Source organism: Anomaloglossus baeobatrachus, unplaced genomic scaffold (genome assembly GCF_048569485.1).
Source record: "Anomaloglossus baeobatrachus isolate aAnoBae1 unplaced genomic scaffold, aAnoBae1.hap1 Scaffold_322, whole genome shotgun sequence".
NCBI classification, from domain to species: Eukaryota; Metazoa; Chordata; class Amphibia; order Anura; family Aromobatidae; genus Anomaloglossus; species Anomaloglossus baeobatrachus.
Genome location: NW_027442614.1, coordinates 85,915 through 99,101, shown reverse-complemented (window position 1 = coordinate 99,101; position 13,187 = coordinate 85,915). Strand labels below are relative to the sequence as shown.

Sequence of the window (13,187 nt, the reverse complement as noted above, 5' to 3'; positions counted from 1 at the left end):
CTTTTGACTTTCTTTATTCATCCAAATAGCAAACTCATCACCACTCAACCTGACCAACTCGGCTATGTCCCCGTGCTGCAGTTCTCTGTCTTATCTAGATCATTTGCAATTGAATGGAATAGATCCCTTTTGGACAAAGTGGATTCACCTGCTGCTGCAGTGACCACAGGTGTGATAAGATCTAGAATTGGCATCTGGTGCGATCTCTCCGCTTCCACTCCAAAGAAAGTTACCTGTTTATTCCTATCATGCATTGGTTTTTGGGGTTTTCTTTGAGTAATGATGATCTCTTTAGTAGTCTGTTGGCGCCCTCTCCTGGAGGAATAGTTTGCTTGCTCTTGGACATTCTAAAAGAGAGGTCATGATAGACATTGAGCTTCTGAGCTCAATTGGGGACAGTCATGGGTGATGAATGTTTGCAACCTACTGCGAAGCCTCATACCGCAATATAAGGAACGTCAAATACTAAGAAAGGGCGGCCTATGAAAGAATTACTACTTTCAATAAGTACACTTAAACGGCTAATTGGGAATAGAAAAACTGTAAAAAGCCCTCTGAGAAAGCCCCCCTCTAACCTTTGATAGTAAGCTTTTCTGTAGTCTGCCTGTTGATGTATTTTCCGTTTGAACTGTGCACAACATGAAGAGACGGAACACTGGCGGCTTGTCACAATGCCCCCCGATGACATCACAATAGCGCTGCTGCCTAGAAAACAAGCTGCGCAGAAGAAGTTGTTCTTTGGGTGGGAGGGTGGGCTAGTGGAAGGAGGGGGCAATCTCTTTTTTTCCCGGGTGGTAGGGGGATGACAGGAGAAGGGAAGCGGGTGGTGAGAAAGGTACAGAGGGCAGGGTTTGGGGGCTGGGAAGGAAAGGGAAAAGATTAGGGTTTGGGGATGATGAAAGGGCTTTCTACGGGTAAGGATGGCAAAGGGTGGCAGTGACGGAAAGTCAGGCAACCTGTCCTGTCCGTCTTTTTGTATCGTGAATTGGAAAGACTGCAAGGGGGAGGGGAGTTGCTTGCGCCCTAAAGGAGGAGTTATTCAGATTCATTGCAGTGGGCGGCGGCTGCAAAACGCACCATTCTTCTTGTTTTTGCTCTGCAAAGCAGCCTTTTCAAGGGTTGGCTTGGGTGACAAAATGTCTTGTGTAGGCGTGGGTTTGTCTCCCTCTCGCTCTCTCTCCCTAAGATGTGTCCGGCATAGGCCAGGGTGCCACTCGAGGCCCAAACCAATTCTGGTTATCGCTTCTCGGCCTTTTGGCTAAGATCAAGTGTAGTATCTGTTCTTATCAGTTTAATATCTGATACGTCCCCTATCTGGGGACCATATATTAAATGGATTTTTAGAACAGGGAGATGGAAAAAGAGCTTGCTCTGTCCACTCCACGCATTGACCTGGTATTGCAGTACCTCCAGGAACGGTGCACCCCTTCTTAACCCAGTTTCCAAAAGCAGAACTCAATTCACCTGATTCATATTAGCCCGATTTAATGAATTGGAAGAAAGCATACGTCTTCATATGCACCTCAATTTGGCCCATTCACTTTTCACACTTCCTCCTTTTGTTTTTTATCTTTCACACTTTTGACTTTCTTTATTCATCCAAATAGCAAACTCATCACCACTCAACCTGACCAACTCGGCTATGTCCCCGTGCTGCAGTTCTCTGTCTTATCTAGATCATTTGCAATTGAATGGAATAGATCCCTTTTGGACAAAGTGGATTCACCTGCTGCTGCAGTGACCACAGGTGTGATAAGATCTAGAATTGGCATCTGGTGCGATCTCTCCGCTTCCACTCCAAAGAAAGTTACCTGTTTATTCCTATCATGCATTGGTTTTTGGGGTTTTCTTTGAGTAATGATGATCTCTTTAGTAGTCTGTTGGCGCCCTCTCCTGGAGGAATAGTTTGCTTGCTCTTGGACATTCTAAAAGAGAGGTCATGATAGACATTGAGCTTCTGAGCTCAATTGGGGACAGTCATGGGTGATGAATGTTTGCAACCTACTGCGAAGCCTCATACCGCAATATAAGGAACGTCAAATACTAAGAAAGGGCGGCCTATGAAAGAATTACTACTTTCAATAAGTACACTTAAACGGCTAATTGGGAATAGAAAAACTGTAAAAAGCCCTCTGAGAAAGCCCCCCTCTAACCTTTGATAGTAAGCTTTTCTGTAGTCTGCCTGTTGATGTATTTTCCGTTTGAACTGTGCACAACATGAAGAGACGGAACACTGGCGGCTTGTCACAATGCCCCCCGATGACATCACAATAGCGCTGCTGCCTAGAAAACAAGCTGCGCAGAAGAAGTTGTTCTTTGGGTGGGAGGGTGGGCTAGTGGAAGGAGGGGGCAATCTCTTTTTTTCCCGGGTGGTAGGGGGATGACAGGAGAAGGGAAGCGGGTGGTGAGAAAGGTACAGAGGGCAGGGTTTGGGGGCTGGGAAGGAAAGGGAAAAGATTAGGGTTTGGGGATGATGAAAGGGCTTTCTACGGGTAAGGATGGCAAAGGGTGGCAGTGACGGAAAGTCAGGCAACCTGTCCTGTCCGTCTTTTTGTATCGTGAATTGGAAAGACTGCAAGGGGGAGGGGAGTTGCTTGCGCCCTAAAGGAGGAGTTATTCAGATTCATTGCAGTGGGCGGCGGCTGCAAAACGCACCATTCTTCTTGTTTTTGCTCTGCAAAGCAGCCTTTTCAAGGGTTGGCTTGGGTGACAAAATGTCTTGTGTAGGCGTGGGTTTGTCTCCCTCTCGCTCTCTCTCCCTAAGATGTGTCCGGCATAGGCCAGGGTGCCACTCGAGGCCCAAACCAATTCTGGTTATCGCTTCTCGGCCTTTTGGCTAAGATCAAGTGTAGTATCTGTTCTTATCAGTTTAATATCTGATACGTCCCCTATCTGGGGACCATATATTAAATGGATTTTTAGAACAGGGAGATGGAAAAAGAGCTTGCTCTGTCCACTCCACGCATTGACCTGGTATTGCAGTACCTCCAGGAACGGTGCACCCCTTCTTAACCCAGTTTCCAAAAGCAGAACTCAATTCACCTGATTCATATTAGCCCGATTTAATGAATTGGAAGAAAGCATACGTCTTCATATGCACCTCAATTTGGCCCATTCACTTTTCACACTTCCTCCTTTTGTTTTTTATCTTTCACACTTTTGACTTTCTTTATTCATCCAAATAGCAAACTCATCACCACTCAACCTGACCAACTCGGCTATGTCCCCGTGCTGCAGTTCTCTGTCTTATCTAGATCATTTGCAATTGAATGGAATAGATCCCTTTTGGACAAAGTGGATTCACCTGCTGCTGCAGTGACCACAGGTGTGATAAGATCTAGAATTGGCATCTGGTGCGATCTCTCCGCTTCCACTCCAAAGAAAGTTACCTGTTTATTCCTATCATGCATTGGTTTTTGGGGTTTTCTTTGAGTAATGATGATCTCTTTAGTAGTCTGTTGGCGCCCTCTCCTGGAGGAATAGTTTGCTTGCTCTTGGACATTCTAAAAGAGAGGTCATGATAGACATTGAGCTTCTGAGCTCAATTGGGGACAGTCATGGGTGATGAATGTTTGCAACCTACTGCGAAGCCTCATACCGCAATATAAGGAATGTCAAATACTAAGAAAGGGCGGCCTATGAAAGAATTACTACTTTCAATAAGTACACTTAAACGGCTAATTGGGAATAGAAAAACTGTAAAAAGCCCTCTGAGAAAGCCCCCCTCTAACCTTTGATAGTAAGCTTTTCTGTAGTCTGCCTGTTGATGTATTTTCCGTTTGAACTGTGCACAACATGAAGAGACGGAACACTGGCGGCTTGTCACAATGCCCCCCGATGACATCACAATAGCGCTGCTGCCTAGAAAACAAGCTGCGCAGAAGAAGTTGTTCTTTGGGTGGGAGGGTGGGCTAGTGGAAGGAGGGGGCAATCTCTTTTTTTCCCGGGTGGTAGGGGGATGACAGGAGAAGGGAAGCGGGTGGTGAGAAAGGTACAGAGGGCAGGGTTTGGGGGCTGGGAAGGAAAGGGAAAAGATTAGGGTTTGGGGATGATGAAAGGGCTTTCTACGGGTAAGGATGGCAAAGGGTGGCAGTGACGGAAAGTCAGGCAACCTGTCCTGTCCGTCTTTTTGTATCGTGAATTGGAAAGACTGCAAGGGGGAGGGGAGTTGCTTGCGCCCTAAAGGAGGAGTTATTCAGATTCATTGCAGTGGGCGGCGGCTGCAAAACGCACCATTCTTCTTGTTTTTGCTCTGCAAAGCAGCCTTTTCAAGGGTTGGCTTGGGTGACAAAATGTCTTGTGTAGGCGTGGGTTTGTCTCCCTCTCGCTCTCTCTCCCTAAGATGTGTCCGGCATAGGCCAGGGTGCCACTCGAGGCCCAAACCAATTCTGGTTATCGCTTCTTGGCCTTTTGGCTAAGATCAAGTGTAGTATCTGTTCTTATCAGTTTAATATCTGATACGTCCCCTATCTGGGGACCATATATTAAATGGATTTTTAGAACAGGGAGATGGAAAAAGAGCTTGCTCTGTCCACTCCACGCATTGACCTGGTATTGCAGTACCTCCAGGAACGGTGCACCCCTTCTTAACCCAGTTTCCAAAAGCAGAACTCAATTCACCTGATTCATATTAGCCCGATTTAATGAATTGGAAGAAAGCATACGTCTTCATATGCACCTCAATTTGGCCCATTCACTTTTCACACTTCCTCCTTTTGTTTTTTATCTTTCACACTTTTGACTTTCTTTATTCATCCAAATAGCAAACTCATCACCACTCAACCTGACCAACTCGGCTATGTCCCCGTGCTGCAGTTCTCTGTCTTATCTAGATCATTTGCAATTGAATGGAATAGATCCCTTTTGGACAAAGTGGATTCACCTGCTGCTGCAGTGACCACAGGTGTGATAAGATCTAGAATTGGCATCTGGTGCGATCTCTCCGCTTCCACTCCAAAGAAAGTTACCTGTTTATTCCTATCATGCATTGGTTTTTGGGGTTTTCTTTGAGTAATGATGATCTCTTTAGTAGTCTGTTGGCGCCCTCTCCTGGAGGAATAGTTTGCTTGCTCTTGGACATTCTAAAAGAGAGGTCATGATAGACATTGAGCTTCTGAGCTCAATTGGGGACAGTCATGGGTGATGAATGTTTGCAACCTACTGCGAAGCCTCATACCGCAATATAAGGAACGTCAAATACTAAGAAAGGGCGGCCTATGAAAGAATTACTACTTTCAATAAGTACACTTAAACGGCTAATTGGGAATAGAAAAACTGTAAAAAGCCCTCTGAGAAAGCCCCCCTCTAACCTTTGATAGTAAGCTTTTCTGTAGTCTGCCTGTTGATGTATTTTCCGTTTGAACTGTGCACAACATGAAGAGACGGAACACTGGCGGCTTGTCACAATGCCCCCCGATGACATCACAATAGCGCTGCTGCCTAGAAAACAAGCTGCGCAGAAGAAGTTGTTCTTTGGGTGGGAGGGTGGGCTAGTGGAAGGAGGGGGCAATCTCTTTTTTTCCCGGGTGGTAGGGGGATGACAGGAGAAGGGAAGCGGGTGGTGAGAAAGGTACAGAGGGCAGGGTTTGGGGGCTGGGAAGGAAAGGGAAAAGATTAGGGTTTGGGGATGATGAAAGGGCTTTCTACGGGTAAGGATGGCAAAGGGTGGCAGTGACGGAAAGTCAGGCAACCTGTCCTGTCCGTCTTTTTGTATCGTGAATTGGAAAGACTGCAAGGGGGAGGGGAGTTGCTTGCGCCCTAAAGGAGGAGTTATTCAGATTCATTGCAGTGGGCGGCGGCTGCAAAACGCACCATTCTTCTTGTTTTTGCTCTGCAAAGCAGCCTTTTCAAGGGTTGGCTTGGGTGACAAAATGTCTTGTGTAGGCGTGGGTTTGTCTCCCTCTCGCTCTCTCTCCCTAAGATGTGTCCGGCATAGGCCAGGGTGCCACTCGAGGCCCAAACCAATTCTGGTTATCGCTTCTCGGCCTTTTGGCTAAGATCAAGTGTAGTATCTGTTCTTATCAGTTTAATATCTGATACGTCCCCTATCTGGGGACCATATATTAAATGGATTTTTAGAACAGGGAGATGGAAAAAGAGCTTGCTCTGTCCACTCCACGCATTGACCTGGTATTGCAGTACCTCCAGGAACGGTGCACCCCTTCTTAACCCAGTTTCCAAAAGCAGAACTCAATTCACCTGATTCATATTAGCCCGATTTAATGAATTGGAAGAAAGCATACGTCTTCATATGCACCTCAATTTGGCCCATTCACTTTTCACACTTCCTCCTTTTGTTTTTTATCTTTCACACTTTTGACTTTCTTTATTCATCCAAATAGCAAACTCATCACCACTCAACCTGACCAACTCGGCTATGTCCCCGTGCTGCAGTTCTCTGTCTTATCTAGATCATTTGCAATTGAATGGAATAGATCCCTTTTGGACAAAGTGGATTCACCTGCTGCTGCAGTGACCACAGGTGTGATAAGATCTAGAATTGGCATCTGGTGCGATCTCTCCGCTTCCACTCCAAAGAAAGTTACCTGTTTATTCCTATCATGCATTGGTTTTTGGGGTTTTCTTTGAGTAATGATGATCTCTTTAGTAGTCTGTTGGCGCCCTCTCCTGGAGGAATAGTTTGCTTGCTCTTGGACATTCTAAAAGAGAGGTCATGATAGACATTGAGCTTCTGAGCTCAATTGGGGACAGTCATGGGTGATGAATGTTTGCAACCTACTGCGAAGCCTCATACCGCAATATAAGGAACGTCAAATACTAAGAAAGGGCGGCCTATGAAAGAATTACTACTTTCAATAAGTACACTTAAACGGCTAATTGGGAATAGAAAAACTGTAAAAAGCCCTCTGAGAAAGCCCCCCTCTAACCTTTGATAGTAAGCTTTTCTGTAGTCTGCCTGTTGATGTATTTTCCGTTTGAACTGTGCACAACATGAAGAGACGGAACACTGGCGGCTTGTCACAATGCCCCCCGATGACATCACAATAGCGCTGCTGCCTAGAAAACAAGCTGCGCAGAAGAAGTTGTTCTTTGGGTGGGAGGGTGGGCTAGTGGAAGGAGGGGGCAATCTCTTTTTTTCCCGGGTGGTAGGGGGATGACAGGAGAAGGGAAGCGGGTGGTGAGAAAGGTACAGAGGGCAGGGTTTGGGGGCTGGGAAGGAAAGGGAAAAGATTAGGGTTTGGGGATGATGAAAGGGCTTTCTACGGGTAAGGATGGCAAAGGGTGGCAGTGACGGAAAGTCAGGCAACCTGTCCTGTCCGTCTTTTTGTATCGTGAATTGGAAAGACTGCAAGGGGGAGGGGAGTTGCTTGCGCCCTAAAGGAGGAGTTATTCAGATTCATTGCAGTGGGCGGCGGCTGCAAAACGCACCATTCTTCTTGTTTTTGCTCTGCAAAGCAGCCTTTTCAAGGGTTGGCTTGGGTGACAAAATGTCTTGTGTAGGCGTGGGTTTGTCTCCCTCTCGCTCTCTCTCCCTAAGATGTGTCCGGCATAGGCCAGGGTGCCACTCGAGGCCCAAACCAATTCTGGTTATCGCTTCTCGGCCTTTTGGCTAAGATCAAGTGTAGTATCTGTTCTTATCAGTTTAATATCTGATACGTCCCCTATCTGGGGACCATATATTAAATGGATTTTTAGAACAGGGAGATGGAAAAAGAGCTTGCTCTGTCCACTCCACGCATTGACCTGGTATTGCAGTACCTCCAGGAACGGTGCACCCCTTCTTAACCCAGTTTCCAAAAGCAGAACTCAATTCACCTGATTCATATTAGCCCGATTTAATGAATTGGAAGAAAGCATACGTCTTCATATGCACCTCAATTTGGCCCATTCACTTTTCACACTTCCTCCTTTTGTTTTTTATCTTTCACACTTTTGACTTTCTTTATTCATCCAAATAGCAAACTCATCACCACTCAACCTGACCAACTCGGCTATGTCCCCGTGCTGCAGTTCTCTGTCTTATCTAGATCATTTGCAATTGAATGGAATAGATCCCTTTTGGACAAAGTGGATTCACCTGCTGCTGCAGTGACCACAGGTGTGATAAGATCTAGAATTGGCATCTGGTGCGATCTCTCCGCTTCCACTCCAAAGAAAGTTACCTGTTTATTCCTATCATGCATTGGTTTTTGGGGTTTTCTTTGAGTAATGATGATCTCTTTAGTAGTCTGTTGGCGCCCTCTCCTGGAGGAATAGTTTGCTTGCTCTTGGACATTCTAAAAGAGAGGTCATGATAGACATTGAGCTTCTGAGCTCAATTGGGGACAGTCATGAGTGATGAATGTTTGCAACCTACTGCGAAGCCTCATACCGCAATATAAGGAACGTCAAATACTAAGAAAGGGCGGCCTATGAAAGAATTACTACTTTCAATAAGTACACTTAAACGGCTAATTGGGAATAGAAAAACTGTAAAAAGCCCTCTGAGAAAGCCCCCCTCTAACCTTTGATAGTAAGCTTTTCTGTAGTCTGCCTGTTGATGTATTTTCCGTTTGAACTGTGCACAACATGAAGAGACGGAACACTGGCGGCTTGTCACAATGCCCCCCGATGACATCACAATAGCGCTGCTGCCTAGAAAACAAGCTGCGCAGAAGAAGTTGTTCTTTGGGTGGGAGGGTGGGCTAGTGGAAGGAGGGGGCAATCTCTTTTTTTCCCGGGTGGTAGGGGGATGACAGGAGAAGGGAAGCGGGTGGTGAGAAAGGTACAGAGGGCAGGGTTTGGGGGCTGGGAAGGAAAGGGAAAAGATTAGGGTTTGGGGATGATGAAAGGGCTTTCTACGGGTAAGGATGGCAAAGGGTGGCAGTGACGGAAAGTCAGGCAACCTGTCCTGTCCGTCTTTTTGTATCGTGAATTGGAAAGACTGCAAGGGGGAGGGGAGTTGCTTGCGCCCTAAAGGAGGAGTTATTCAGATTCATTGCAGTGGGCGGCGGCTGCAAAACGCACCATTCTTCTTGTTTTTGCTCTGCAAAGCAGCCTTTTCAAGGGTTGGCTTGGGTGACAAAATGTCTTGTGTAGGCGTGGGTTTGTCTCCCTCTCGCTCTCTCTCCCTAAGATGTGTCCGGCATAGGCCAGGGTGCCACTCGAGGCCCAAACCAATTCTGGTTATCGCTTCTCGGCCTTTTGGCTAAGATCAAGTGTAGTATCTGTTCTTATCAGTTTAATATCTGATACGTCCCCTATCTGGGGACCATATATTAAATGGATTTTTAGAACAGGGAGATGGAAAAAGAGCTTGCTCTGTCCACTCCACGCATTGACCTGGTATTGCAGTACCTCCAGGAACGGTGCACCCCTTCTTAACCCAGTTTCCAAAAGCAGAACTCAATTCACCTGATTCATATTAGCCCGATTTAATGAATTGGAAGAAAGCATACGTCTTCATATGCACCTCAATTTGGCCCATTCACTTTTCACACTTCCTCCTTTTGTTTTTTATCTTTCACACTTTTGACTTTCTTTATTCATCCAAATAGCAAACTCATCACCACTCAACCTGACCAACTCGGCTATGTCCCCGTGCTGCAGTTCTCTGTCTTATCTAGATCATTTGCAATTGAATGGAATAGATCCCTTTTGGACAAAGTGGATTCACCTGCTGCTGCAGTGACCACAGGTGTGATAAGATCTAGAATTGGCATCTGGTGCGATCTCTCCGCTTCCACTCCAAAGAAAGTTACCTGTTTATTCCTATCATGCATTGGTTTTTGGGGTTTTCTTTGAGTAATGATGATCTCTTTAGTAGTCTGTTGGCGCCCTCTCCTGGAGGAATAGTTTGCTTGCTCTTGGACATTCTAAAAGAGAGGTCATGATAGACATTGAGCTTCTGAGCTCAATTGGGGACAGTCATGGGTGATGAATGTTTGCAACCTACTGCGAAGCCTCATACCGCAATATAAGGAACGTCAAATACTAAGAAAGGGCGGCCTATGAAAGAATTACTACTTTCAATAAGTACACTTAAACGGCTAATTGGGAATAGAAAAACTGTAAAAAGCCCTCTGAGAAAGCCCCCCTCTAACCTTTGATAGTAAGCTTTTCTGTAGTCTGCCTGTTGATGTATTTTCCGTTTGAACTGTGCACAACATGAAGAGACGGAACACTGGCGGCTTGTCACAATGCCCCCCGATGACATCACAATAGCGCTGCTGCCTAGAAAACAAGCTGCGCAGAAGAAGTTGTTCTTTGGGTGGGAGGGTGGGCTAGTGGAAGGAGGGGGCAATCTCTTTTTTTCCCGGGTGGTAGGGGGATGACAGGAGAAGGGAAGCGGGTGGTGAGAAAGGTACAGAGGGCAGGGTTTGGGGGCTGGGAAGGAAAGGGAAAAGATTAGGGTTTGGGGATGATGAAAGGGCTTTCTACGGGTAAGGATGGCAAAGGGTGGCAGTGACGGAAAGTCAGGCAACCTGTCCTGTCCGTCTTTTTGTATCGTGAATTGGAAAGACTGCAAGGGGGAGGGGAGTTGCTTGCGCCCTAAAGGAGGAGTTATTCAGATTCATTGCAGTGGGCGGCGGCTGCAAAACGCACCATTCTTCTTGTTTTTGCTCTGCAAAGCAGCCTTTTCAAGGGTTGGCTTGGGTGACAAAATGTCTTGTGTAGGCGTGGGTTTGTCTCCCTCTCGCTCTCTCTCCCTAAGATGTGTCCGGCATAGGCCAGGGTGCCACTCGAGGCCCAAACCAATTCTGGTTATCGCTTCTCGGCCTTTTGGCTAAGATCAAGTGTAGTATCTGTTCTTATCAGTTTAATATCTGATACGTCCCCTATCTGGGGACCATATATTAAATGGATTTTTAGAACAGGGAGATGGAAAAAGAGCTTGCTCTGTCCACTCCACGCATTGACCTGGTATTGCAGTACCTCCAGGAACGGTGCACCCCTTCTTAACCCAGTTTCCAAAAGCAGAACTCAATTCACCTGATTCATATTAGCCCGATTTAATGAATTGGAAGAAAGCATACGTCTTCATATGCACCTCAATTTGGCCCATTCACTTTTCACACTTCCTCCTTTTGTTTTTTATCTTTCACACTTTTGACTTTCTTTATTCATCCAAATAGCAAACTCATCACCACTCAACCTGACCAACTCGGCTATGTCCCCGTGCTGCAGTTCTCTGTCTTATCTAGATCATTTGCAATTGAATGGAATAGATCCCTTTTGGACAAAGTGGATTCACCTGCTGCTGCAGTGACCACAGGTGTGATAAGATCTAGAATTGGCATCTGGTGCGATCTCTCCGCTTCCACTCCAAAGAAAGTTACCTGTTTATTCCTATCATGCATTGGTTTTTGGGGTTTTCTTTGAGTAATGATGATCTCTTTAGTAGTCTGTTGGCGCCCTCTCCTGGAGGAATAGTTTGCTTGCTCTTGGACATTCTAAAAGAGAGGTCATGATAGACATTGAGCTTCTGAGCTCAATTGGGGACAGTCATGGGTGATGAATGTTTGCAACCTACTGCGAAGCCTCATACCGCAATATAAGGAACGTCAAATACTAAGAAAGGGCGGCCTATGAAAGAATTACTACTTTCAATAAGTACACTTAAACGGCTAATTGGGAATAGAAAAACTGTAAAAAGCCCTCTGAGAAAGCCCCCCTCTAACCTTTGATAGTAAGCTTTTCTGTAGTCTGCCTGTTGATGTATTTTCCGTTTGAACTGTGCACAACATGAAGAGACGGAACACTGGCGGCTTGTCACAATGCCCCCCGATGACATCACAATAGCGCTGCTGCCTAGAAAACAAGCTGCGCAGAAGAAGTTGTTCTTTGGGTGGGAGGGTGGGCTAGTGGAAGGAGGGGGCAATCTCTTTTTTTCCCGGGTGGTAGGGGGATGACAGGAGAAGGGAAGCGGGTGGTGAGAAAGGTACAGAGGGCAGGGTTTGGGGGCTGGGAAGGAAAGGGAAAAGATTAGGGTTTGGGGATGATGAAAGGGCTTTCTACGGGTAAGGATGGCAAAGGGTGGCAGTGACGGAAAGTCAGGCAACCTGTCCTGTCCGTCTTTTTGTATCGTGAATTGGAAAGACTGCAAGGGGGAGGGGAGTTGCTTGCGCCCTAAAGGAGGAGTTATTCAGATTCATTGCAGTGGGCGGCGGCTGCAAAACGCACCATTCTTCTTGTTTTTGCTCTGCAAAGCAGCCTTTTCAAGGGTTGGCTTGGGTGACAAAATGTCTTGTGTAGGCGTGGGTTTGTCTCCCTCTCGCTCTCTCTCCCTAAGATGTGTCCGGCATAGGCCAGGGTGCCACTCGAGGCCCAAACCAATTCTGGTTATCGCTTCTCGGCCTTTTGGCTAAGATCAAGTGTAGTATCTGTTCTTATCAGTTTAATATCTGATACGTCCCCTATCTGGGGACCATATATTAAATGGATTTTTAGAACAGGGAGATGGAAAAAGAGCTTGCTCTGTCCACTCCACGCATTGACCTGGTATTGCAGTACCTCCAGGAACGGTGCACCCCTTCTTAACCCAGTTTCCAAAAGCAGAACTCAATTCACCTGATTCATATTAGCCCGATTTAATGAATTGGAAGAAAGCATACGTCTTCATATGCACCTCAATTTGGCCCATTCACTTTTCACACTTCCTCCTTTTGTTTTTTATCTTTCACACTTTTGACTTTCTTTATTCATCCAAATAGCAAACTCATCACCACTCAACCTGACCAACTCGGCTATGTCCCCGTGCTGCAGTTCTCTGTCTTATCTAGATCATTTGCAATTGAATGGAATAGATCCCTTTTGGACAAAGTGGATTCACCTGCTGCTGCAGTGACCACAGGTGTGATAAGATCTAGAATTGGCATCTGGTGCGATCTCTCCGCTTCCACTCCAAAGAAAGTTACCTGTTTATTCCTATCATGCATTGGTTTTTGGGGTTTTCTTTGAGTAATGATGATCTCTTTAGTAGTCTGTTGGCGCCCTCTCCTGGAGGAATAGTTTGCTTGCTCTTGGACATTCTAAAAGAGAGGTCATGATAGACATTGAGCTTCTGAGCTCAATTGGGGACAGTCATGGGTGATGAATGTTTGCAACCTACTGCGAAGCCTCATACCGCAATATAAGGAACGTCAAATACTAAGAAAGGGCGGCCTATGAAAGAATTACTACTTTCAATAAGTACACTTAAACGGCTAATTGGGAATAGAAAAACTGTAAAAAGCCCTCTGAGAAAG

General features: G+C 46.1%; 8 non-coding genes across 8 annotated transcripts; all 8 read left to right on the top strand.

Moving 5' to 3' along the window:
* The first annotated feature begins 1,238 nt into the window (after positions 1–1,238).
* LOC142269590 (U2 spliceosomal RNA) lies at positions 1,239–1,429 on the top strand. The gene has a single exon (XR_012735026.1). It is a non-coding gene; the product is annotated as a U2 spliceosomal RNA (small nuclear RNA).
* A 1,387-nt stretch (positions 1,430–2,816) lies between these two features.
* Positions 2,817–3,007, top strand: LOC142269589 (U2 spliceosomal RNA). Its single transcript, XR_012735025.1, has one exon. It is a non-coding gene; the product is annotated as a U2 spliceosomal RNA (small nuclear RNA).
* A 1,387-nt stretch (positions 3,008–4,394) lies between these two features.
* LOC142269750 (U2 spliceosomal RNA) lies at positions 4,395–4,585 on the top strand. Its single transcript, XR_012735170.1, has one exon. It is a non-coding gene; the product is annotated as a U2 spliceosomal RNA (small nuclear RNA).
* A 1,387-nt stretch (positions 4,586–5,972) lies between these two features.
* On the top strand, positions 5,973–6,163 carry LOC142269588 (U2 spliceosomal RNA). Its single transcript, XR_012735024.1, has one exon. It is a non-coding gene; the product is annotated as a U2 spliceosomal RNA (small nuclear RNA).
* Positions 6,164–7,550: 1,387 nt separating this feature from the next.
* Positions 7,551–7,741, top strand: LOC142269587 (U2 spliceosomal RNA). Its single transcript, XR_012735023.1, has one exon. It is a non-coding gene; the product is annotated as a U2 spliceosomal RNA (small nuclear RNA).
* A 1,387-nt stretch (positions 7,742–9,128) lies between these two features.
* LOC142269586 (U2 spliceosomal RNA) lies at positions 9,129–9,319 on the top strand. Its single transcript, XR_012735022.1, has one exon. It is a non-coding gene; the product is annotated as a U2 spliceosomal RNA (small nuclear RNA).
* A 1,387-nt stretch (positions 9,320–10,706) lies between these two features.
* On the top strand, positions 10,707–10,897 carry LOC142269816 (U2 spliceosomal RNA). Its single transcript, XR_012735219.1, has one exon. It is a non-coding gene; the product is annotated as a U2 spliceosomal RNA (small nuclear RNA).
* Positions 10,898–12,284: 1,387 nt separating this feature from the next.
* Positions 12,285–12,475, top strand: LOC142269814 (U2 spliceosomal RNA). Its single transcript, XR_012735218.1, has one exon. It is a non-coding gene; the product is annotated as a U2 spliceosomal RNA (small nuclear RNA).
* Positions 12,476–13,187: the final 712 nt, after the last annotated feature.